The following is a 27,168-nucleotide window of genomic DNA, read 5'->3' as shown; positions in this document are numbered from 1 at the left end:
CAAGTTGATATTCATACATGTCAGTACCATGCTGGAAGAGCATACTCATCTCACCAGACACAAAAAGACCAGCAGATCTTTTCTACCAATACCCTGACTAAATTTTGTGTTGATTACTGCATTTGTTGAATTGTGAAGTTCTCCAGAAAGCATCAGCTGGATGTTGTGCAAATTAACTTCTCACAGCACTGAGATCTGTTATCAGGCCTGACTATACATTTGGAGAGTTCCACCTACTAAAGTCTAAACTGAGGTGAACTTGGATGATTTTCTCTGAAATAGTCTCACTTGACACTCAGAAAGCAACTGTTGGCAACCAGCTACAGCAAATCCTCTTTGATTCCATAGCCACATAACAGTGCTATGTGTGCACGTTGCAACACAAGGTTAGAAATCTAAACTAGAAGCACATGCTTCCTGGGCTGACTACATTCCTACACAACTTCTTTAAGCACAACCTAAGAGAAATGATTTGCTATGGGACAAGTTACAGGCATCAGTCTCAACCTGTAGCCAGATAACATCTTCCAGCTTCAGCTCCACCAGTTGAAGCAGCAACTGCCCCCAGCCCAGTGCTTCTAGGGGATTGCTGTGCAGGTTAATCCCCTTAAAGCCACCAGCAGAGCCACCTGAATAATTCCCCATAGCTCATTTCTGCCAAAATCAACCAGCTCTGAGAAGACCTATTTAAACTGTTTAAGCAGTCCCGACTAATTTTGACCATGGGAACAGCTGACAGAGCTGCAGAGGGAGGAGGAGCTGTGATCTACCCAACAGCTCTTGATGTCAACACCTGTGGCTCGGAAGGGTGAGAGAATAATAAAAACAAAAGTAGACCTCCTCTTTTGTGCCCAACAGAGGCTATCCGACCATGTGCCAAAGAGTGTTGGCAGCACTCTTTGTTTTATGTTTTCAAGCAGTAATGGAAGGGAATGACTGCAAAAGCTATGAACCAAAGCACAAGAAACCTAAGAATTGCCTGTGCTTTCAGATGGAGTAACTGTGGCATGGCACATTCCTCACAGCTGTGTAAAAACTTGTACCTGATACCAGTGTTAGACCAGTTTGAACATAAAAAGCCAGGTGATTACAGAAAGTATCGTTTCTAATGTTGAAAATTAGTGGGGGGAAAAACTGAGTTATTAATTGAAAAAGGGGTAGATCCTGTGTTGCCCTGTATATATTTAACCATAAACAAACTCCTCAAAAAAGCCCCACAAATCCACCAAGCTGCCTCCAGGTCTATTCTGTTTCCTTTCCAAATTTTTGTAATTCTTAAAGCAATGCATTCAGCTCCCTGCAAGGGTAAAAACTGCTGCTGCCACAGAGCATGTAAGTACTGGATTGGTGAGGAGGTAGTTAAAATAGAACAAGCATATGTAATGGAAGAGAAAGTGTTCACTGTTCTGAGGCTGGAGAAGGTCATATGGGATAGTGGCACATAACCAAAGATATGATAAATGGATTTGGCACCTACATTAACTTCTCAGTAAAATCCCATGAAGACTTTTGCTGGCTTTTCTAACAGTGTGTGCACAAAGCCAACACCCACTGCATTGATTCAGACCACATTGCTTCTATGTATCTGCTTCTCTGTGTCTGGGGCCTCATTTATTCCTCTTATTTTTGCCTGCAAAAGTATAAATCTGCTTTTCTTTCAAGCAAAACTGTTCCTGAAATATAACTGTCAATCCACAAATGCTTCTCAGCCCTCCTTGGTGAACAGAAGAGCAGCAGGTACTGCAAAGCACTCAGAGTGGGAAACAAGCTGGAGAGGGCACTGCAAACGTTTGGGCTGGCCTCCCATGTCATGCTGCAACCTCAGCCAGCACAGCAAGCTGAGCAAGCGCAGGTCCTCGGCTCCCCTGCTCAGGGATTGATTATTTTTAATGGATGTTTTTGATTATAAGCCGATAAGGTGGTTCGGAGATTATCTTATCCTGAGCAAGGGGAAAATGTAAGTCATTAACATTGGCAAATTAGACGTTCTGCTAAAAACAGTATTTTCAAGTAAGTTGGAGACTTGGTACCCTCTTCTCAAGCTCAAAGACAGACAGCAATACTCTCTTGCTCATTACAAACAAGAACAGCAGGTAATTTAATGGATTTGTGATGAGTTTAACAATAGTACTAATGAAAAAGGCAAGAATCATGCCAATTACTGACTGCTGTTCTTTGGAAGAGCCATAGGGAACTGCTGAGAAATCTAAGAGGACCAGGATACTGGGGCAAGAGGCTGAGAAGGGAAACGGAGAAGCAGAGACTTCTCTTTCTAAAGACTCAGGGGAAGTACAGGAGGGATGTAGAACTTCAATACTTAAAGCTGTTTGGAGAGTACAGAAACAGATAAAGTAATAGCATTCCCCTCCTAGTGCTTGGAAGAATAAACAATAAAACTTTCAGGCACCTACTAGCAAGACAAAATGCACAGCAAATAGCCAGCATTTAGTCCTCAAACGTGGCCCAGGAATGACAGCACAGCCTGAGTCTCCCTGAACACCTGCCTCCTGGGAGAGCTGATAGTTTCACATCCAGATGAGCTTGCTGGCTTTGCTCCTCATTTTCTGTTTGCTTTTCCATTTCCCTGCATTGGTGTTAAACTTGCCAGTTGCCAAAAACTGGGAACTTTCAGAATAGAACTTAGAAACTTGAGCATAAACAGGGGAAGGTCTCTGCAGCACAACATTCGAACAGAATTACATTTGGAGATTTTTAAATAAAAATAATTAGCTCCTGAAGAGGGAGGGAAAAATAAAATCTGTGTAACAGTTGAAAGTCGGCAGATTGAGTATTAATGCAATAGAAGACAGTTGTTTCATGGGCTAGATGAAGAGAAGCTTCAAGGGCCATTTCAGATAAGTAATATTTAGTAGAAAAATAATTTTTAAAAAGCAAATATATGCTTTTCTTATTTAAGGAGAAGTACAGCTGCTATGTTTTAGAGAAGATAAACATCCAGACTCCATGCCTGCTGTTTGAGAGCTGATCTTTTTTTAGCAGGTTTTTTCTATATTAGCTGATGCCTTCATCAGCAGCAGTTTGCAACAGAGTGAGAAGCTGCTGTGAAGCATGAACTAACAAATGCTGAAGAACCACATAGTGGCAATGGCAGATGTGGGTCTTTGTGGATAACACAAATCCAGAGAAGGGATAGGAATTACGGTGTAGCTGTGAGGAGGAAGGAAGGAAAGAAACAAGGAGGGAAAGAATGAAGGACACTGCAAGATTTCTTCTTCATCTTAGGGCTGTTTGTTTCTTTTCCAGAAAAGGGGTTAGCAATGCAACTTAAAAAACAACAACTGCTAATAAGATGAATGGCCACAACTTCTGGAAGCAAAATGCGCATTTTAAGATTCTGTAGATACAGACTGCATTTCCACCTTAACTGCAACCTTTTCTCTTGCAATTTATCCTAGAGTTGGAAAATGCTAGAAACTGAAGGGTTTCAGAAGCTTTTTCTATTAAGCAGAAATTGGAAGGTGATTCCACATTTCTCTTTAAGATGAAGCCAAGAGATCAAATATATTCTAATTAATGGAAATTTTAAAAACCCTTCTTTTCTATCAGACTGTTGTACAGTGGCTTCCTTCTCTGATCAGCTTAATATTCTTGATTGAATATCTCAGCTTGTTTTTTCCTAATGATCAAAACCCTACTTACAAAGGTCCCCCACATTCATGCACTAATCTTCAAGTCATCAGCCTTTACTGCCAATACCAAAGTTGTTAGCATGAGTGGTTCCTATGCACCACATGACTGGTGGCTTTTTGAAAATGGGATCTCTCATTCTCCATGTTCCCCATAGAGGCTGCACATGCCTCTGTTTACAGGTATGCTAGTATATATGATGTGCTTTCTTGCAACATCCACTCAAAGTAGCTGTTTGCCTAGGGAGACTTAGTACGTGGTGCCTGCCCCATCCCTCCTTGCTCTCCTCATTCATGCAAGAAGCCCCAGTCCTGTACCCTGGTGAGAGAAGAGGAACCAAGCAGAGGTTCCTGCCTGCCTGCCTGCTGTGCCTTGCTCTTTACATGCTCATTCTTCTGCAGAAGGCCATCGTGGTTAGGTTCCAATCCATGCTCCATGGCTCCTGCTGGAAAGCATAGGGCTGAAATGAAGAGTGTAATGCAACTAGTAGTGTTAGCAGCTGCTACCTACCACACATTTGCCAGCAGATATAGGCAAGAAAGCCAAGAATGTGTGTGTATATGGGCACATATGTTACTGCTCTCTCCTTCCTATTGTCATTCCTGGCCAGCTAGGTCAGTGGTGTGGACGCCAGCAGAGTTTGAATGGCATACAGGGAGAACAGGGGCTACGGGCCAGGGGATCTGCAAAAAGCAGCAGTTCCTAGCTCATGCTAGGTTTGAAGTGCCTCACCTGGAGACAAGGCACAACGGCCTCCAAAAACACGTTGTCTTTTCAGGGAATGGTGTTTCTTAGCTCCCAGGATGATAGGCAGGGCCTTTATGGGTCAGCCTCTCATTTGAATGAGCACAATATAACCTGGCATAGTCCCCTTTAGAGACTGCCAACCTACAGCTGCTAATTTATGAATTACTAATTCATAAATGCGGAGCTTTGAGGAGGTCTCTGTGTCAGAAATGTAGTACAGACTTCTTCTGAAAAGCAGAAGCAATACAGCATGGGGGCATGGGCTTACATGATATATACCCCCCACCTGGTTGCCAGCACTGGTGTTGAGGGCTTTTAAATCTTTTCTGTAGAATGAAGATTCTCAGCTGCATGCCCTGCTCGACACAGGACAGCTGCAGATCCTGGTGAACTTTAATGCTCTCCCAACCTATTCACCTTCATCAGGTGTACATCAAAGCCTCCTCTGAAGTGTTTGGGAGGGAAAGTTAACATTTACTGTATATTAAATGTGATCTGGATACGCTTCAGTTCACCTTTACTTTCATATACAAGTCAGAAGGTTGAATCGCACTGGGACAGGTCTGACCTACTCAGGTTTTGATCGGGCCACTGAGGTTGCTTAGTTACTCCTTTTAAGACAGACTTTTTAGAGTTTGTCGCATAAAAATGCATAAGAACCTCAGTGTTTCTAAAAATCTCATTAGGCACCTACTACCAGTTTGAACACTCTGCCTTAATGTAAAAATACTTGACCTTTAGTAGACATGAGCTCTGCATAGGAGATGCTGTTGTGACAGCTCTCTGCCTTATCTTGCATGGACATTCACAAATAGCCACATTAAAGACAGTGAAGTGCTGTGTAGCTCCAGCGCAGGAAGTAAGAGTGGAGGACAACGCACAATGGGGATACAGTCAACGCACTTCTTTCAGAGATGAGATATGCAATAATTCTGGGTTCAGAAAAAAAAAGCCTGGGCATTTTCTGAAGCTTAAATCACTGTACTCAGAGGCAACAGCATGCCCGCTTACTCGTCTGAGGCACTGCTGCACAGCCAGTGCCATTTCAACAGCTGACTGAGCCTCAAGGATGGAGGGAAAGACAGGAGAAAGCAGCAAGCTGGATTTTCTGCTCATCTACCAGGCTTCTCCCTACAACTCCATAAGACTGAAAACTTGACTCCTAAAGAATGAGCTTTTGTACAAGTGCACTTTCAAGGCTGTGCACAGTGAATGCTTACCAGCAGTTCTGCAGCAGCAGCTCCTGCCATGGCAGAAATAGGGATCATAAAACCAAGGGAGGAAAAAAAACTAAATACCGATTCCTTGCATTCCTGCTTCCTTACATGGCAGCTTAAGAGAGCACATCAGGATACTGAACAACACATTTATATTTTTCATGCTAAAGGCAAATAAATCGCATTATACACCGACTTCTTAAACACTTTGGACAGATTATAAGCACAGCTAGATCACTGCTGGCACACCCCAACAACTTTTAACAGCCCGTTTATTTAAAACCTGCACACTAGATTAGAGCCTTCTGTACAGTGAGCTCCAGTATGCCAAGTTCAACCCAAAGTGACTCTTACTGCCATGCTATAAACCCCAGAAAATAGGGCTAGGGGTTCATTATGAACCTGGTGACAGACTCCTAATTATAGTGGTGCTATCAAGCATGATAAAGGCTGGTTGGTTTTATTTTAGTCTCATCCAAAGACTTGGTGGATGTTGGATTAGCTCATCTTTTCACTCCCGTTGAATTGCCATATGTTTCTTTTTCTCCTTTATGTAGTATTTGGCAGGAGTTATTTGTCAGCATTTAGAAAAAGAAAACGTCTACAGAAACTTCATTTCTAGCTCCTTCCATGCTAAATTTCTTGTTTGGTCTGATAAAGCCTCAGAAATAGTATTTTCATGTGTAAAGCAAAAAAGGATAAGAAAATACTGCTATTAAAAGGTGAAATACGGGCACCTGAACTTTCCTGACCACAATACTGCAGCATAACGTTTCAGTTTGCTTTGAAGGAAAACAACCTCAGTAAAGAGCTGTCTCTTTCTCCCTCTCCTTCCACATCAATCCTGCCACATTTCATATCTACTTCAAATACCTATAAGTAAATCAGAGCAAAACATAGCATTTTACTAGCATATTTGCTTATTTATTTGCTACTTCCAATACTGCTGCAAAGATCCAGGTTGCACATCGCAAATCACAGGAATAAAAATAACATTGATGCAAGTGCTTTCAAGACAGTCTCTTCTTTGGTAGCTATAAACCCACTGAATTTCACAATCTTATCTAGCACACCACAGGAGAAAGGAGTTAATTGCTTTTTCTAATCCCAGATGTCAGAGAGTTGGCCAGAACTGAGCAGCACCTGTATGGGGACTGGAAACCAGTTGCAGAATATTCTGTGGGCAGAAAAGAGAGCCCTGCACAGTCATTACTTGATTTCATAGGTATTCTTTGCTTGAAGGAACATTGAAGCAATGGCAGAGCTGTGTACTGGCAGGCCACAGCAGAGGCAGGTTACTTCATCAGCTCTGCAAAATACCCAGAGGAGTCAGAGGAGAGGTAGCACCACTGACACCAATGACAGGGCAAAGGAACAGCCATTTGTCTCCCCTGCCCATTTTAAACTGGCTACACTCAAACCTTCCCTCAAATGCTCCAGCTTCCTCTTATGAGGGCAACTTTGTGACAGCAAGTAAGTCATTTTTCCACAGACAGCTACTGTGAATGATACCCTCTCCCAGTAAATGATATGGAATCTTCTCCAGATGGAAAGAAATATATTTTATTTCAGAGAAGAAAAAAGAAGAGAACTTGAAAGGCCCCCAAACATGACCAAGAGGCAAGATAATGAGAACTAATAGAGCATTTCTGAAAAAGGGAAGGTCACCTGTCACAGCTGCTATTCAGCTCTGCTAAGTGGTTTTATTGATGGATCATTAAAGGATTCCCATCCACCTTCAGCCTGAGAATGGTCTTACAAAGTAGATAATAAAAATAAAAAATAAAAAGGAGAAAAGGGGAAAACATCTTGTACCATTTCTTTAAAAACTACATGTGTTTGACAGCCTTTTATTATATTCTCTTTACTTTCTTCCCATAATTTCTTCTATCAGTGTGGGCTTCTCATGCAACCCAGGAAAGTGGGAGAAACATTGCTGTTAATAAATTGTAGCCATAAAAATACAAAATTGCCTTAGGTTTAAAGTGTCTTAATCTGTTATCATTAGACTCTAGGAAGGGAGGAGAGGTATGAGTCTTAATCAAATTTTCAAATGTTATGTTTAAATTTAAGTACAGTCTTCCTGCAGCCATGCCTCATCTCAGTCCATAAGTTCATGTGTCTGGACTGCTGAACTCCATCATAACCCAGTTTGCCTACAAGTAATGCAATTGATTCCACGATTCTCTGACACCAAACCCTTTGGTGTAGGCTGCCCTGCCATTTGCAGTTGTAGATACAGTGCAGACAAAGTGTAGGGCTGCTTGTGCTGAGTCTGTAGTTTTTGGGAGCTCTGTGAAGCAAGTTATGAGACGCTCCTGTAATTTCCATAGAAATAGGCTAACAGAAAGATGAGGCAATTTTAGTGGCTAGATCACAGCTACAGGAACTGGTGAACTAGCAACTCAGTTAAAAGCAGAGACTTTTCCCTGGCTGGCTAATGAGGGTTCAGTTCTTTCCTCTTCCCTGTCCCATCCTGGCCACTGAGCCTGGATCTCTGTAGGGAAGGATCAAAATCTCACCAGTGCCCATAGGATCACACAGGCAAAAGTAGGTACCCAATTTCAATGCTGTGCTCATAAGAAAGCAAAGATGAATTAAAGAGGCACATGTAATTTAGAAAAAACCTGCAGTGATTTTAGTCCCTGAGCAAGATTAGTTCACTTTTGATTGCCTATAGTGTTCCATAATAACAATCTGATGTCCACTAGAAAAAAATAAATAAAAAAAGAAGCCGTTAACAAATGCTATTACCCAATTTGATTTTTGGCTTGTGTTTTATAGCTTAACATACACAACAGCTACAAGGAATGCTTCAAGCTAATGGATATTGTATAGGTATATACACATCTACTGCCTATTAGTGCCTGCACCTGTGAGTATATTACATGCATCATAGAGCTCTCCAAAACATCCAGGTATTGCTCTCTGGGTCACATTTGCACTCTGCCCCATTTAACTCATTCATTCTCCCCCTTCACATGGCCCAGGCTCATCCAAGCACCTTGGGGAAGCTGGGAACAGTGTCTCCAAGCTCCTGCACACAGCCTTGCACAGCTTTCAATGGCAAATGGCCCACAGACACCAACTCTTCGTGGAAATTAGCTGCTAAGCATTAAAGACCTGCTAGCTGGTGATAACAAAAACTTTGCACACCAGCTTATTTTGGTCAATATCTGTAGAAAGAGTATGAGCGTCTCTGACAATGGCTCCCTCCTCTTGCCAAATCCTTTCTCTGAGCTGCTGAAAGAAAAGGTCACCTAAATTTAACAGGAGTAACAAGGTATTTTCCCAATGCTCTTTCTTAGAAACAACTGAGCTGCTCTGGCTAAGTGCTGTTTTCTTTTTCTGAACAACTATAATAGGATATTCAGCAAGAGGCAGACACCAAGTAAATGAAATCTCAGTACAAGCTGTTAAAACTTGGCAAACTTGTAAGCGGCTGAAAATTGAGTCTTATAACGAGAAGTATCAAACAACCTTGATAATAGGCAGTATTACCAGTCTGCTCTATAGTTCAAAATTATGTTTTATTACAGTGTTAAATACGCCTAAGCTCCGTTTACCAGTTCTACCATTGCCAACCCAAGAGCAGCTGCTGGCCGATGGCAAATTAGCAAATCGTAGTTTTCCTGGTGTAGACAAGAGCAGAGTTGTTTCTGGCTATCAGCAGTCAGAGCAGGTTCATCTCAGCAGTTTTCATAGCACTGAGCCTGTTGGCATATGGCCATTAACATATTTCTCAGGTGGTTCCTTGCTGTAATGAGGTGGCTCAAACATAGGAGAAGTAAGCTAAAGTTAGACTTTTCCATAAGCTGGTGTAGATGCAGCTAACACGTAATCTTTAAGAAAGGACCACATATATATTCCAGATTTTTTGCTATTTTACTGTAACCTCAGGAAAAATAAATAAATCAACTTTCTATTCAGGAAGCCCATGGCCTTTATTTTATCACAGGGTAAGGTTATAGAGACCAAGTGCAGAAAGGGGTCCAAGACTGGGCTCTGGGCCTTTCTTCTGCTACAAGGTAAGCAATACACATTATGAAGCCAAATCTTGAAGTTCATCAATCTTTTTCACAAGAAAAATGAGCCATATGATTTCACATCCTGAAAGACTGGCATTTTGCAGGAACTGAGGAGTTTCAGCCAGTCTCTGGAAACCTCTTCAGTAAGGTTCACTAAGTACATCATAGAATCATAAAACGGCCTGGGTTGAAAAGGACCTCAAAGATTATCTAGTTTCAACCTTCCTGTCATGGGTAGGGTCACCAACCACTAGACCAGGCTGCCCAGAGCCACACTCAGCCTTGCCTTGAATGCCTCCAGGGATGGGGCATCCATGACCTCTCTGGGCAACCTGTTACAGTGCGTCACCACCCTGTGAGTGAAAATCTTCCTTCTCATATCTAACCTAAACTTCCCCCGTCTTAGCTTAAAACCATTCCCCCTTGTCCTATCACTATCAACCCAAGTAAAAAGTTGTTTCCCGCTCCTATTTATATGCTCCCTTCAAGGACTGGAAGGCCACAATAAGGTCCCTCTGGAGCCTTCTCTTCTCCAAGCTAAACAAGCCCAGTTCCCTCAACCTTTCCTCATAGGAGAGGTGTTCCAGCCCTCTCATCATTTTAGTGGCCCTCCTCTGGACCCGTTCCAAGAGCTCTGCATCTTTCTTGTGCTGGGGGCCCCAGGCGTGGATATGGTATGTGTAAGTGGAGAATGTGAGCATGGTATCAGCCATCACTCAGGACCAGTCAGTCTGAAAGAAGGCCTGCCAATTCCAAGACAGTCTACAATACTTCAAAGCCATTTAAACTACAGTTCACATTAATCCTACATTTAAAGAAAAGAAAAAAAAGAAAAAAATGGCTCAGGGGATGGACACAACACTGCTTCCCCTCCTGGTGGGGTCCCATTGCAGGTTGCTGAGGCAGCTACCAGCACAGTATCCTGCTGACAAAGACTGGCAGTAAAAGAAATACAAGATATCAACTTCCTGGGCCTTTAAACAAGATGAAGAAGGGGAATAAGAAGCCTGGGGCATATCCCTGGGAGCCAGCACCATAGGCTCTGCAGGGCAAGAGCTACCCCTGAGGCTGGCATTGCTGAGGAAAGGAGTCTCCTTATGCCACCCTCCTCAGTGTGTCAGCACTTCCTAAGGACTCTGGAAGAAACCTCCTTTGTCTCAGGCAGCAGGAAAAATACCACTTTAAGGAGACAAACAGGTAATTTTTGTCTCTGTAAGACTGTCAGAATTTCTCTGCCACATTCCCTTCTCCTGTCGCCTCCTCAGGCACCTCAGGCCCAAGGACATGACGTGGTCAGGGTGTGAGATCCTTCAGATGGCAATAGCACTTGTCTCTATCACAGAGCTACAGAGATACCCTTCTGACTGCTCTCAGCACTCATATACAATAATACAATGTCTGAAGAAATAATTTCCAAGCAATGTATCACAATACCACTGAACTGCTTTGACTACCAGAGAACACACGGAAGGAAACAGCACTGCTCAGTCTTTTGCCGTGGAGATCTCAGAAGGATCACCACAGAGCAGCTTGGGGAGAAACCATTGCATTGCCTGGAAGCTAGCAAGCACGTGTTTCTGCACGTCGGGGGCCAGTTTCCAACTACTGGTAGTGCCGGCTCCTTTTTTGCCTGTATGTGCACCAGCTGAAATGCAAAATGGGCACTGGACATTTTTCAGAGAGATTAAATAATTGTCTGATCTAGAGAACAGAGGACAGCAGCTTCAGAGGCTGCATGCTCATCCATTTCTGATGATCGAGTCCCTTTGAGGTATCTCATAGAGGACATGCTCAAAACACCTGTCTGTATCCAGAGAGAATATGAATTCTTCTTCATCCCCTGTTACAACCCCTCAGCTTTGATCCACATTTCCCCCACTCCAGCAGCAAAACTCCGTTTCTTTAATCCTTCCTGTACTTCTTCCAAAAAGCAGGATACTCCACTAACCAATGTGGCACCAATGCTAAGAACCAGCTGAACAACTTCCCTGCTTGAGACACCTGTTGTGGGACTTGTTGTGTGTTGCCAGTGCTTGAAGTGTACTCTGAAAAGGATGAGACCATTTAAAACAGGTGAGATTTTGCTTCAGAACTAGCCAGAACCAGGTTGTGAGGCTGCTGACCTCTCAAAAGATCTGATCTGGAGAAGTCTGAAGAAAGGGAGAAGCCAATTTCTTTCTAGTAGGAGGTAAATGAGACAAAGAAATAGATACAGTTTAGCCTAAAAATCCAAGTCTCTATTTCCTACAAGGAAGCAGTGAAAAATTATCTAACAGTTGAGCACCAGTAGGACTGCTGCTCACTGAACTATTTCTTCTCAGCAACAGAGAGATAGTAGGCTGGACTTCTCTTTTAGAGTCCAGGTAAAGCTATTCCATTTACAATGGTCTAGAGGGGGATGTCCTGCCTATAGCAGAGGGATTGGAACTAGATGATCTTAAAGGTCCCTTCCAACCCAAACCATTCCACAATTCTATGGTTGGCATTTACTTCATCTGCAGTTCTCACCTCCTTCAGAAAACAATTGTATTAGAAACGTAGCCTTATGAGGCAGGTAGCAAAGAGAGTAGCAGTTTTTCTAAAGGCTCTGAAAGATATGAAGTGATGAGGCTGAAGTCATATATGAAGTTTTTTTTAGACAACCAGCTTAGCTTTAGCAATTCCCACCGCTAACTACCTGCGCTGCCCTATGCTTCTGTCTCAGCTCTGCCAGTCGTTGTGCCCCATGTTGTTACCTGGCATGAGATGCAACATGGATTTTAAAAAGTTAGAAGTTTTTGATATTTTAAAGAAAAGCAATATAACAACTTCTTGTAGTTTTGTTTTGTGTGTGTCTGTGGCCAAGCAAAAACTCAGAGAAACAGAAGCAGGAGGCATTCTCTTTAGGATGAGCGGGAGAGAGACGCTTCAGGGAAAACTTACTATAGAATGCTATACCTCAAACTGCAAAAATAAGTGAAGCTTGGAACATGACTGGAACTTGATACACCTGCATTCCAGTTCTGCCTATTTTCCTGTAGCTCTGATATGTACACGGCAGAGCAGTAATTAAAAAAAAAAAATCTTGCAGTGGTTCAATAAGAAAGTATTCCTGGTAACTGTATCAGCCAAAGTTAAAAATAGAATATAACCATTAGTCACATGAGCACTGTCCAAAAAGCTGGGCAACTCATTGAAGGAAGAATCTCTGAGGAGAAAAAAATGGCAATAACATCCAAGAGCTCTCAAAGCTAGTGCTGCTGAGATGGTATTTCTCATACAACTTTATCTCCTACAGCATGATTTGTGAGTATATATATATTGCTGATTGCATTGCATGAGGGTGGAGAAGTAACTACTCACTTCCAGCTCTCCCACTAACAAAGCATGCTGCAAATTGAGACAACTCATATTTATAAATCACTCATCACAGATTTGCTTGCTGCAATTGAGTGGTTTCTATTAGAAACGTAGGAAAATTTGGGAGTCAGAATGGGAATGATAGGGAAATCTCCAACATCAGCTCTGCTAAGAAGCTGGAGAGACTGAACATGAAATAAAGAGCTGCAAGAAAGCCCTGATGGAGCATACCAGGAAACACGGTCAGTTTTGCTGGCTGAGAACAGAGAAGCGTGGAGTCAGCAAGCACAGCAGCTCCCACATCTCCTCTGTGCTGGAGAGAGCACGGCCACCTCCCAGCTCCCTCCCCTTCAGGCCCACAGACTTCCCAGTCTGTAAGCTCCATTCCTCACTGCTTTGGCAAGTACTCTTCTTCCTCCTTCATTCCTTCGCCCCTGCTCCAAGCTGCTGAGCACGTATACAAACTAGGAAAAGCAGAACGTGTCTGCAGCAGGCAATGGGTGACGGGAAGATCCTGCACTGTGTTAACAGATCACATGCATTTCATGCAAGAACCACCTTCCTGATACTGCTGGAAAAAATCACTAAATGTTTATATATGTATTTATATGTATGGATACCCTTGTTTTATCAGTTAACTTCCTACGTTATTCCTTTTCCCTTTCTCCAGCAACGTAACCTTAAATGTAATAAACAGCCACTAGAGGTGCAAGAATATTAAGGCTCAACTAGAATAGGAAGCAGAATTGCAGAGTTAATATGCAAGAGCAAAATAACACAAAGCCAACTGAAATAGCACCGCTATTTAGCTTTCTTAATGGGTGGCTGCAATCTGTACCAAGATAAAAGGCATCCAGCAAGACTAAGTGATGCTAAGAGCAGGAGGGAAGAACTTCAAAGAACTTGCTTCATAAATATCCCTCAATACTGTAGGATAGTACTCCCAAATTAAGTTAAATCAAACCACATCTGTGACATTAGACAATGGTTGAATTGCAGGTACCAATAGCAGAAAAATACACTGCCCTGATTATTACAAGACTGTAGTTATGTGTTCATCTGTCACCTTTCAAAAGCAAAACTCCCATTACCACAGCCTGGGCTGCTGGGTACACCTGGCTCAGGTGTCTCTATTTTAGCACTGACTTTCCAACACCAGTCCTTTTTCTGCTGGGAAACTGGAGACTTTCAAATACAGTGAGACACAGTCTCTGTCACCTCCTCACCCTACAGCCACGGTTATTTCACCTGAGCTTTGAAAGTCAGCAGGTCACCCTTTTCTCACCAAGTTACAGAAGATGTTTAACAGCACCTGTTCCAAGTTAAAATGTTCAAGATTGAATCATTTGCATCCACAAGTTTTTGAAGAGTAGGCCAAGGAGCCACTGGCATTGAAGGCTGATTAAATTTCATATTTTAAGAAAAATTAAAAGGACAAGAAATGAAAGGCATTCGTATTTTGGCAACATTTAGGAACTGTGAGTGAAGACACTGTGGCAACTGCAGGCTGTTCTCCTCAACACTTACCCCCAAGCAACAGAGCATATATGTTACCAGAAAATGAAGATCATGCAGAATCCCTACTAAAAATGGGCAACGTAGCATCAGGAAAATTAAACCTATATCCTGTCTAGGAAGCGTCCCCAGCCTGAAAAGTTTGGTTAATAAAGGTGCATTGTTTCTTTCAGCAAGCCAAGTGTGTATTAGCTTATTATAGCTAAACATTTCTATTTAAAAAACAGTGCTACACAAGTCTGCAATGCATATTAAATAGTTCATTGTTCTGGATATATCAGCTCCCCTGGTATTTATGGGAGCCAAGACCTGAAGAAAACTTCTATTTAAGAAAGCCAGTGATGGCATAAATCCATCATTTTCAACTGACCTGCAAGAAAGGACAAGTTGAGTTCAAAAGCGTGATGTGGATCTCATAGCACAGTCAACCCAATTTAACAGTGGCATTATAACTGTAACTAAACAAGATTATACAAAAAGCAGACCCAAAATTTAGGTCACGCTGTCAGAATGCAATTTAGAAGACAGTGATTTAAAAGACCATTAAGGTCACAGTGGTTTGCCTGCTTTCACAATCACTTTGTGGAGTGGATAGAGAAAAAACGTGATATACCAGTGCACAAAGCATCAAAATACCATGTTTAAATAGTGAGAAGTAATCACACCATTCAGCACAGGTTCTCCTAGAATGAATCTGCTCCTGACTTCAACAGCCTACATCTAATGTCATTAAATCGGTAAGAGCTCAGAGGAAAGCAATAATCTCTATTTATGGACCAGACTTATAGACAGATACTGTAGCCAATCCTTTTAATTTATCCAAGAGAAGGTACAGAGGTAATGATCATTGTCTGTAAGTGTCAGCTTATAGGCGATAAGTCTTTCTCCTAGAGCTGATTTGATCAGAGAATGCCAATTTGCTGGATCAAAGCTGCTCTCAGGAACTTAGTAGATTTGATAGGACTGATACAAAGTTTCTCAGGTCCCAGATGCTTTTCTGGCAGCAATTAAATCCAGGGTTCTCCATTTAAAAAAAAAAAAAAAGTTTTAAGCTGGAACACAGTTTCCAAGCTCAGTCTTTCACATCCCAAATGACAAATTAAAGCACCTCCCAAACCTTTGCTTTCTCCTAACTGACCAAGCTGCTTCACTTTACGTACAGAGACAAGGAAAAATAGGAAACAGAAAGGACACACTGATGGTGTAAGCTATTGTGAGCCGCTCAGATTAGACTGAAAAATACTCTGAGTCCAGGCACTCCTGCAATTAACTGATGAAAGCCTTAAGGAATAACCACTGGCTACTCTAGTCAATTTTCTTCACAAAACAAACAAACAAACAAACCCCACAGCAAACGAATTTTCTGGGCTCACCTGTGTGAATTGAGGAAGGAATCCCAGAATGCTTAGTTCAACACAAAATTAACAACAGACTGTGATTTTTCTTTTGTTGTAGTTGTTGTTTGGTTGGTTGTGGGTTTCTTTTTGTTTGTTTTGACAAACCTCTTGCTTTTCTTTAGTCTCTCCCTGACCTTCAAAGCAACAGGAGCTCACTTCCATCAGGACCTGACCCAGGCTTATTTCAGAGCCAGCCCAAGAACTCCCTCTCTCAAGTAGGCCTTGTTGCATTGACCTTATTCCTTTTGCAATATTTATTCCTATCTAAGGGAAAAGCTCATATCTAAGACATGCCAAGAAAATGGAAAACGTTACTTTAGCTTAGGAATAACTGAGGGCCATTCAGAATTCATTACACAGACATAGTAGAGACCAAGGAACATCCTGAAATTAGCTTCTCTAAAGTCACGTTGTTGGCTTGAGAGCTTGATCACTACCAGAATATGGCACAGAATTTTTAATTATACTGCTACTATGAAGTGGTAATGAACATTAGCTGATGACTCAGAATAATAATTACTAGGTGGTGCTATCATGAAGGTACAATTTTAGAAGCTGTGCAGGTGTTACTTTCTTGAATGATTCAAAAATTACAAGCAGCCAATCCTCCAGCTAATTGCAGATGGAAGTTATGCACATCTAAAATGCATTTTTTAAACGTCCAAAAGGGGTCTCTGAGGAGGTTGGGCCTTAATGCTGCTAAGTTGATTGATTTTCAGTGTCCAGAAATAATTCCCCTAGTACAAGTTCTGGCTTTTTCATGATGTGTCAAGCGTCCGTCTATTAAAAAGGTTAGGTTGCCTGTTCTTGGAGAAAGATACATTTCAGGCTTGCTTCCATCCAAACCACCCACGGTCCCCATTTCAGAGTGTCAGTCATTTTATATCAGTGGCAGCAGCAGCAATAAATGCCTACTTTCAACAACAGTGTAAGGGCTTTTATATTACAGGGGCTTGCCATATTTTTTCATTTTCTTTAGTGACAATAGGAGAGTACGTGTTTGAAAGCAGTAAGTAAGCCTGGTAAAACTGTTTAAAATATTCTTGTAGCACTGAGTTTTGGTAACTTCTTGTAAAATACCAATGATACAAGGCCTCTCTTCCCATCTGGCTTACTCTTCAGGTTACTCCACTGCTTTGCGAATTGAATCAAGAGAAGTTTTCAATGTTTCAAATTCTAATGAAAACACAGCTGACTGGGGATATATATATCACATTTGTACTACAGAGTGTTTCAACATTAGATTGTTTATGACAGCAATTCAAAAGCACCGAATCTCCCAACTCCATTCTCTCCTGGGTGCTTCAGTGGCTCTTTTTCAATCATTCTTGAAATAGCTGTATAATGGAGTTACGTGGGCCTTGCTATAGAAACGATGGAGAGCTGATACGTGCAAAAAACCTTCCTTTTAGCACACTGTAACATCCCCCACATCACTGCTTTTGAACAATTCAGTTAAAACTTTGGATGACAGCACACTCTTCGTTTCTTCCTTAATTAACTGCACAATGTACAAATAGGCAGAACGAGGCTGAATGAGAAATCCTTCCTCCACGATTTGCAGGAAGCCAGCGATAGAGGCGAGAAGCCACAAAGGCTGGGTGTGCTGGGCCAGCTGTCAGGCCGCAGGTATGCCTCCTGTGACTCAGGCCCTCATGCCCCATACACCACATCACGTTCACTGAATGGTTACATCATTCCTAAAGCATCTGGTGCCAAGCTAGAAATCAAAACCTGAGGATAATGCAGGCACACACTGTGGAGGTCTGCTTCAGTGATTGCTGTCAAAGGTAAAAAAATAAAAATAAAAAATTCAGCCATTTTAAATTTGAGCTGTAGAGTTCACCTGTTTGCTACCTATTCCTGACACCAAAACCAGATGAATTATCCCCTTGGTCAATCCAGCATTATAGAAACACAGAAAAGACATTTGTACCAGCAGATGGATGAGTTTCATTACTTTGAATCTCATCTCTTGAACAGAGATGCTGTGTCGATATAAGGCCTTAATAAAGCCAGTCTCCTTAACTTGTTACCACTGCAAGTAATCTCCACAATCAGTCATATGATTCAGTTATCACATGTCAGATGAACTGTCCTGGCAGATGACGTACACACAGTTGGCAAGCCCTGAGCACAGGGCAACTTTCTGTTGGACTTCTCAGTTCCACCCCACACACACCGAGTTCAGAGGCCCACAGTGGGCCCAGGAGGCTCAGCTGTACCACCAAGCACATCAAGGCTCAGCTCAGGAAGCTCCGGCACAGACCTGTTCAACTAGTTATTACTACATGTGGTCAACAGATAGCAACTTTTTAAGAAATCAATCACATTTGATTCTCTTGGGCACTAATGAAATAGAAAATGTCATTACGTTAATTAATGATAGTTAAATGTTACTTTGTAAGAACGTTTGCCCATTATTCTAGCAGGATTTATTTCCATTCCTTCAAGCCCTTGAGCCCCCCATGAGGCAATGCTACCTCTGGTAGGAGGCTGGAAGCAAGAGGGAGTGGTGACACTAAGTCCAGGTATTTATTTTGGAGACTCTTTCACGCATGTAATCATACACTACTGACCAAGCACAAAACCTACTTGAAAGCCTGTCCAGTGTACCCACTGACATGGAGCTAAACCATTTTGAATTAAGGGCTATGACACCTGCCTACTTTGATGCACAGCTACTTTTTGTAGTTTATAAGCCTGAGAGCAATCTTTAGACAGACGAAACATCCTCTTGCCCAAGATGCTTTCCTGAGAACAGACTTCATCTCACTTTCTGCTGAGCAGTCAGCATGAACTACTCATAAGTTTATTTCTGTTTTTAAGGAGAGGGAGCCTTCCCAGGGGCAATCCAACTCCCCTATTTTAGGGTGCTTATCTCAGGCTTGTATGAATCACCTCAGCCGCTCCCTCCCTCCACACCCACTAACTATACAGGTAGCCTTAAATAACTGCACAGAGCTAGACCTAAGGTGCCTTGCCGAAGATGATCAAGAAAGACAAATTTAACCGTGGCCAACAGCACCCACTGAGGATCACTCATTCACACCCCAATTTTTCCACATACCAGGAAAAAACAGTTTCCTAAATGTTCTGAGTTGAAAGTTGCATCATTAGAAATTACTAAAAGGACTTATTTTCCATATTATATACACCTAATCTCTGCTATGCATCATTGACATCTGAAAGCTTTCCACAGCAGTTTTATGATTTAGCTCTGCTTTGAACAGAAGAAGGGGCAGAAGAGGGAACTGGACTTGTTAATTTAAGTCTGCTGGGTACTTTTAAATTCCATTCTTGCTTTCACTTTTAAAATATTTTCTCTCTTCTCATTTATTTTTTCCCCTCCAACTGAAACGGTACACCATATTTAGTTATTTCTTCAAATAAAAGTTGCCCCAATCATTTTTACCCTAAGATCTCGTACCCTTTTCTTTTTCCATTTTTGTTTATGGTAGATAGACAGAACTCTCCACAGCATGTATCTAAAGCATCACAGGGATAATTTTGGTTTTGTTCTCTGCTTCTGCCCTAGTCTTTCTGATTGTTCTATCTGCTTAATAATCACCACTGCAAACTGAGTTGATATTTATAAAGAATTATTCACAACAACTTCAAGAGGGTGGGGCTTTCACCCACTCAGTAAAAACAAGATTATTTCCTTTCCCAAGCATGCATTATTTTGCATCTGTTGATACTGGAATTTCATTTGCCAACCCAGACAAAAAAAAGGCTGTCTGTAAGCCACTTCAGGCAGCTTCCAGTCAGATTATTATAAATAATTTTGTTATCCTCTGCAAGTTCTGTCATCTACTTATAATACAATCATTGATGAATACGTTGAACAGCTCAGACAACATCACAGATGTTTGAAAGACTTCATCCCAGCAATAGCTTCTATTGAACCAGGAAATTAATCAGGTATTCCAGTCCTTTGTTTCCTATTTTTAACTACTTATTAATCTGTGAGAAGACTTCTCCTTTTATTCCCTGATAATTGTGATTCAAACAGATTTCCGTAAAATACAGCCTGTATTTTAATTTTCAAAGAGTTTTTGACAAGGCATCAGCTAGACCTGCTATACCCATGTTATAGCTTCCTGCAGAAACTTCAGTAGATTTATGAGAAATGAGTAACCTTTACATTGTCTCCTCTATGTTGCATCACATTTCTTTATCTATTAATTTAATTTTATCCCTATTACAATTTCTACCAAACTACCTGATACAGAAGTCAGATTTACTGATTATCTCCCTGCATGACCCCCAGAAGCCCTTGCTAGATGGGTATATTGTTTTATTTAAGCGACAGACTACAAACCAGAAGCCAATTCTTATCCTCATTCCTTTAGAGCTCTTGCACAAACAGCATCAAGCTCCAGTGCCATGTTACCAGAATATCTTTTTTCTATTTTTTATTTATTTTTTGTGAAAAGCCTTTTAGAACTGACATTTCAAACACAGCCAGGCAATTATCAGACAGACATGTCTGGTCCGGTGAAAGCAAGTCCCTGCAATTCAGCTGCCTTGAAGATACCAACAGTGGTTTTAGCAAAGTTAATGATCTGTAGTCTAAGAGGAGCAAAGGCATGAGAAAGGAGGGAGTACAAGGTAGAAAGGATAAGGAATGAGTCATGCTATTTAAAATAACTGACATCTAAGTTGTTCCTCATTGTGGCATCTAATAACATGCATGTCCTCAGCCCACTCACATTAGAGGATATGGGTGTAGTCGGAAGCTCTGCTGTAAATCTATTTCATGAAGTTGCCACCCTCAGTCTCTGCTGCTGCTCTTCTCCTCAGAAGGCCTCTGAAAGGGAAAGAGGCACTCCTGGTGCTTCAGCAGCCACCTGCCTTCACCTGCACCACTGCTGACAAATGCAGGAAAGACAGAGGACTCTTCATTAGGGAGCTTAACAATAGGACAAGGAGTAATGATTTTAAACTAAAAGGGGGAGATCTGGATTAGATACAAGGAAGAAATTCTTTACTCAGAGGGCGGTGAGGCACTGGCACAGCTTCCCAGAGAAGCTGTGGATGCCCCATCCCTGGAAACACCCAAGGGCAGATTGGATGGGGCTCTGGGCAGCCTGATCTACCAGGAGGCTCACTGCAGGAGGTTGGAAGTAGAAGATCTTTCAGGCCCCTTCCTAGCCAAACCTTTCAGTGGTTTAATAGTGGTTCAGCTACAGCTACTGAATTTAAGCTGAAGGCAACTAGGATGCCCTTGCACCCAGCACTCAGCCAGCCTGAAGATGCAGTCATTGCCCACACCCTCTCGTGCTGGGGTCCTGCACCACTTGACAAGGTGGAGATAAAAACAAATACCCCCATAAACTTCAGTACACGAGTTAGTCCTGCATTTAGGATGGTGACAGATGTAGCTTACATCCATCAGAAAATGTGGAAGGAAGTGGTCAGACTGGGTTTTGACAGAATCACTGCTATTTACACTGGTGAATATAGTATCATGGTTTGCAGCAGTTGTGCAAACCCTTAACTCCTCGATAGATATGATTCAGATGAACATCTTCCCATCCAAAGAAAACACAGAGCCAAAAATATATGAAGTATCTTCATTATCACCTTGTGATATTTGAGCAGCTATGTGCTTTTACTGTTTTTGTCTTTCACTACAGCTGTTGAAATGTAGGGATTTAACTGAAAGTTAGGATTATTTCTAATGTGACTCTGAGGTATTGCATTTAAAAATAACTTGTGGAATACTGAAAGATAAATGATAGATATCAGACTTCAGACCGCACTTAAGTGTGGCAGTGCTGGAGGTTTGATGTATGCAACCTGGATGGAGAAGGCTTTCAGCTAAGCCTTTCAAAAATGCACCTGTACAAGTATTGCTCAGCGTCACGTCAGTTCAAGATTTCCAAGGCTGAATTACTTTTACAGTCTCTATCAGAAAACATACAACTCAGGAAAGCCCAAGAACTTCAAATTAATTGTTTTAGCAAAAAGCCCAAACAGAATATAACTTTGCAGTTCACGGCAATAATTTAAACACCGTCAACATAAAAAGTTAGTACTGCAATTATAACCACGTATTTGGAATAGCATCCAAAAAGCTAGGAAATTTGTTATTGTACTCAGAGGATTGCTAATTCTTCCACAATGATGAAAAAACAGGTTTAAGAAGCTAAATTGGTAGCACATAACACAAGTAAGTAGATTTTAAAGAAGCTGTGGGAATTCTGCAAATTCGTTTTTGTGAAGTGCCCACGTGGGATTGATCCATCGCCATGCTATATTAGCTTCATTAGCAAGGAGTTATAATATCCCAGAAAGAGCAGAATTGAGATTTTTTTCTTTTCTTCCTTTCACATGGCTCTTCCAACAACTTCTAACGCATGGAAATGAGTAGGAAAGTCTCCCTCTCCATGAAAAGAGCCTATGTGAAATCTTCTTCTTCAGATTAATACAGACATAGGCGACAAAACTGACTACCCCATCAATGAGCAAGCAAACTAGCTGTCAGTCAGCCCAGGCAATCTTGGTACAAACAGAGGATGATTACTGCAAAATACGTAGTTTGACGTGCTGACAGAAATCACTCTTGTCAAGTTGTATTGATACACAATGACTTGCAGGCTACTTTGGGTCCTCTACTTCCTTAAATTTATTTTCATGAGTGTAAGCACTGAGCTTACATTTCTCCTATGTCCCCAGCACGGTGGTTGGTTTTTTTTTTTGGTATGATTCATAATCAGATGCTTTGAAATATATTTTTTTTCTCCTGATTGCTTAAGTGAATGTGTCATTGTCACTTGGGAACAAGCAACAAAAAGCATGAACGAGAGCATGTTCAGTGCTGCGAACAAGGCCAAATATTTTTGGATCTCTGTCTTCTAGCACTACCAGAAATATTTCAAAGTTTCTCCTCTAGACCTTTCTCTCTGCTGCAGACTTCTACCCCTTGCTGAGAATTCAGAATTGGACGTGCCAATTCAGCCTTTCATTTTAATTAAATCTAAAAATTGGGAGTTATTTAACATTATTTTATACTGCTTAGAGCCAGTAATTGGACTCCATGTGCCTCTTCGCTTTGTAGCCAAGGGCATAATTTTGGCAGGTTCGCATAGCTTTTGCTCACAAGCACAGAGTACACAGATCTTTTGAGCCAATTGGGACACAGCTAACAGATGCTCAGAGAGGATGTTTTCTCTTCCTCCCCCCTCCCCCCTCCCCGCTTTAATGTAAGGGCTAGGCTCTCTCTGGCTATTAGAGAGGATTCATCACTGAGGTGGGTGAGGAAAAATTAAGACCTAAATATAAGCTCGTTAGCAAGACAATGGTAATGCCAAAGTCTTTTCTTGGACTACGGTAAATCTGGGTCCAATGGAGGGAAAATGGCATCACTGGAGATGAGGATGTGCTGGGTACCACTGCGTGGGCCACTACACTCCTCACAGCCATCCACCTGTTCGCCCAACTGCAGGCAAGCTGAGTGCACATTTCTGCATGGAGATCAAAATCAAACCTCCCAAAAAGGCACTTAAAAAAAATCACCCCCCAGATCAAAACCTCTCACTGAGTGTCTGGCTTAAAGTGCAGCCAATTGAGAAGCTGGACCAGCTGGGTGCGTAAGCAGCTGCAGAATGATAGAGAGAGGCAGCAGAGAGTTGTGGCAGAGTGGAAAGATTTTACTGTGCCCCACCCCAAAAAGAAAGGAAGCAACATTCCAACAGACAAAGAATATCAACCATATTGAAAGTCCCTAGAAGCTAACCTCACCTACTTAAACATGATGTGCAGGTCTTGCCAGCAATAAGCCTTCATCATCCTCTGTGTGCTGTCTCACATATAGGCCAGGCTACAAAGTGAAGTTCTAACTATACTGACAATCTCAGCTATCCAGAAGAGGCAAACAAGGCACAGTTTTGATTTGAAAGCACAGATTTAACTTGCTGTACCTTCTCAAGCTAATCTTGGGAACAGAGAGATTATTACTCTTCTAAGGGAATGCTGAGGCTCTCTCCATCACTTGCCTCCAGAAACTGGTGATTTAAGTTAGGGATAAACTATTGCCTAGACTAGTGACAGAAATATACAGACTAGCAACAATGTATGGGACATCTCTCCCTCTTCAAAGCTCCCCCCAACAACTGTCAAACAACTTCTCTTACAAACACTGCTACACAGCATGTCCCCATGCTCTTACACCAGCTCTCGAGCAGCAGCCAGTCAAGGTGCGTTTTAATCCCATCTCTCTGCTGCTCATACTCTGTCACTAGTAACCTTGTCTCAGGAAATAAAACCCACATCAATCTGTCCCCTAACATTTTAATCAATGGTGGTCAATATGAGACGATGCCTCGACTAGGTTTCCCAAGCATGGTAAGGCCTCATCTTCAAGGTGCAATACAAGCAGCACGCTTCACTACTCATGTCAGTAATCTCTAAAGAACCCCTTTTACCAGCTGTGCTTCACTAGCCTGACAAAAGACTGTGTACAGCCTGAACTAGCGAAAGAGCGAATTGTCATCTGCACACTTGCAGGTAGTGAAACTGGGGGAGACTGAAATATATGGGAATATCTATTGCTTCTAAATATCTATAGCTTCTAAACGTGTCCCCAAACCACCTCATGCCTCCCAGGGTGTTTTGGAGCTAATCATCGATGGAGGTCTGAGGAACCACTTCCTCATAGGAAGCTGAGCTGCAGAGCCCTGGCCTCTGGCCAGCCCATCTCAGGACCACCCTCCCACAGCCAACTCCAGGTGGTGGAGTTGATCCACCAGTACGAGAAGCTTTCCTTGTCCTGAAGAGGAAATGGTGTCAGGTTGGTAGGACCCATCGCTCACTTCCCCACCACTGCTGAACTATTTTTCTCCACCATCTTCTGATTTGCAGCTTATCTGTGCCTAAAGGCAGAGTAATCATTTGCCCTGAGCAGAGAAGAAAGCCATGAAAACTATAAACTTTCTAAACATCCCTCCTGCCAACACCTGTCATCTGTTTCCACATTTCCTCTTTGCTCTGTTTTCATTTAAGGTATTATATGACTCAGACGAGGCCTCCACAGCTTCAAAAGAATTCCTATGTCTGACTACCTTGGCTTTATTAAAAGTAACTGAGCCATTGATCATCATCAGAAGATGTATTCTCAGGAGAAACGATATCATTTGTACACAAATGATCCTGCAAACACAAACACTCCACCAGCCTCGGATAACAGGAAAACGAGTACGCGGGGGAGGAGAGAACCCCCCCAGCACACATTCAGATCATCATAGGGATAACAAATGGAGAGAGTTGCACCTTTATGAGCAGATGGGCTAACAAGAATGTGCTCTTCCAAAGGAAGAGAGAGGGGGAGAAGTCATTTTCTTTTGCTGTTGTCAAGTCTTTAAAGGCAATTTCATGCTGCTACGGAGGCAAGCAAGCAAGACTGCTGATCACTAATACTATCAATTCCCTAACTTCAGAAAGGTTTTGTTGTTGTTTTTTAATCTGACATTTCCTATACACACTCCTGTGTGCTGCATTTCATGGTTCACCAAAATGCGAGGGCTAGAGAAGGGGATGCACGACTGCATAGCAACACCTGTGAGAAATCTAGCTATTTTCCTTCCTTTACCTCCAGCTAGCTGCAGACAAACAGGATTAGCCTGTCTGGGATATGAAACTTGCTTCTAGAGAAACAAATGAATGAAGATCAGCACCACGGATTAGAACACATAAAGAGTGAAAGATGCTATGTAAAAGTCCATTGAAGCATCTGCCAGCTACAGTCACTCAGTTTTCAGGAGTAACGGACCAAATATCCATTAAATAGATACAGAGACTTTTTTTTTTTTTAATGCTTTCATATGAAAGATCAATGTTTCATATTGGGAAACTTAATGGACAACTCCTGGCAAACATTTAACATGAATACAGTGCAGGGTCAACAGCTGCTGCTGCTGCTGGACTAAAGCAACTATCATGCAATTTTGTTTTGTGGATACAGAAGGATGTTGAAACCTGAATTGAATGCTCTGTGTTCCCCAGCCAAGAGTGTTGGGCATACCCAGCTTAAAACCTTACAAATGACAGAAGCCAAGATATGCAGAGCTTTATCAAGCAGAAAGTGGGTTTCTAATCAAGAATGGCCCCAAAAGAACAGACAAAACTGAAGCCCTTCTGGCCTGCAAATAGAATCCCAAGTTCTTAGAAACAATGACTTAGCAAGAAAGTGTCTCTGAATCAGCTGCGGCAATTGTCTGCTGTTCCAAGAAAACCTGGGAAAGCACTCTTTGAAGAAACCATTACGCAAGGAGAGGAAAAGAGAAACAGACCTCAAGTTATCCTTACTGTTGGGAAAACACATCATGTGATCCAAAACATGTCAGCTAGCCACCTGAAAGCCCAGCTGAGTTAGTGCCCTGAGGTGAAATTCAGCTTACTTAGGTTTGTACAAAGTATGCGTGTCAGGGGCTCACTTGCTTTGGAGGCTGGGGGTTCACACTGGTGTATAAAGGTGCTGTGGGAGAGAAATGGCAGCACTGCCATGTGGTTCTTCAAAAGAAATGCTGTAGCAGTCAGCTCATCTAAACTCAAGCAGCTTCTCTAGGCAGTCTAGAGTTTCCTTTGAAGTATGTATCTACGAGCACATATGGTCCTGGAGCATATCCACACACATTCACCAGAAGGGAATGAGAGTGGGTGGAATACATAAGACTACCCCTAAGAAAGGGAGTAGGAAGAAGAAAGAATAAAATTTCTGGCATAAACAAACAGATGCTATTTCTAGCCCTTCTGGATGAACCCCTCCTCCAGCCCTGATGCCACTCTGCAAGAATCCTTATTAAACTTAAAAGACAACTGGAGAAATAAAAGCATTTTTACAACCCAGTTATGACCACTTAAAACCTACTGTAAATCTATTCACTGCTTAACACGCCAGGTACATCCAGCAAATGCTTTTGCTCAGTGTGTACCCAATGTAGCTTGATACTCTCCGTGTAGCTTGAGCGTGCACATTCAAGCAATAAAAAATTAAATAAACCAAGTCTGGATTAAACTCAGTCCACAATAGCAAGGAAAAAAAAAAAAAGAGTAATTACTGACAGTGGCTTGGTTAAGCTTAGAAAAGCTTAACAGAAAAGGATTTTTCCATAATTGCCATCTCTAACCTTTTATCCAAGCTCAGTGGGTACATTACCTAAGTCAGCAGGAAGTTTAGCCACTCCACGTGAAAATTAATAACATTTATGGGCTGACCCATCACCCACAGCCTTCTCAAAGCTTTTTAGAGTAAGAGCTATGAAGATGTTTGTC

The sequence above is a fragment of the Cyrtonyx montezumae genome, unplaced genomic scaffold, assembly GCF_038088225.1.
Source record: "Cyrtonyx montezumae isolate F1298 unplaced genomic scaffold, pur_monq_1.0 scaffold_3, whole genome shotgun sequence".
In the NCBI taxonomy this organism is placed as follows: domain Eukaryota; kingdom Metazoa; phylum Chordata; class Aves; order Galliformes; family Odontophoridae; genus Cyrtonyx; species Cyrtonyx montezumae.
The sequence above is the reverse complement of the archived record's forward strand: the minus strand, read 5'-3'. Positions refer to the sequence as shown.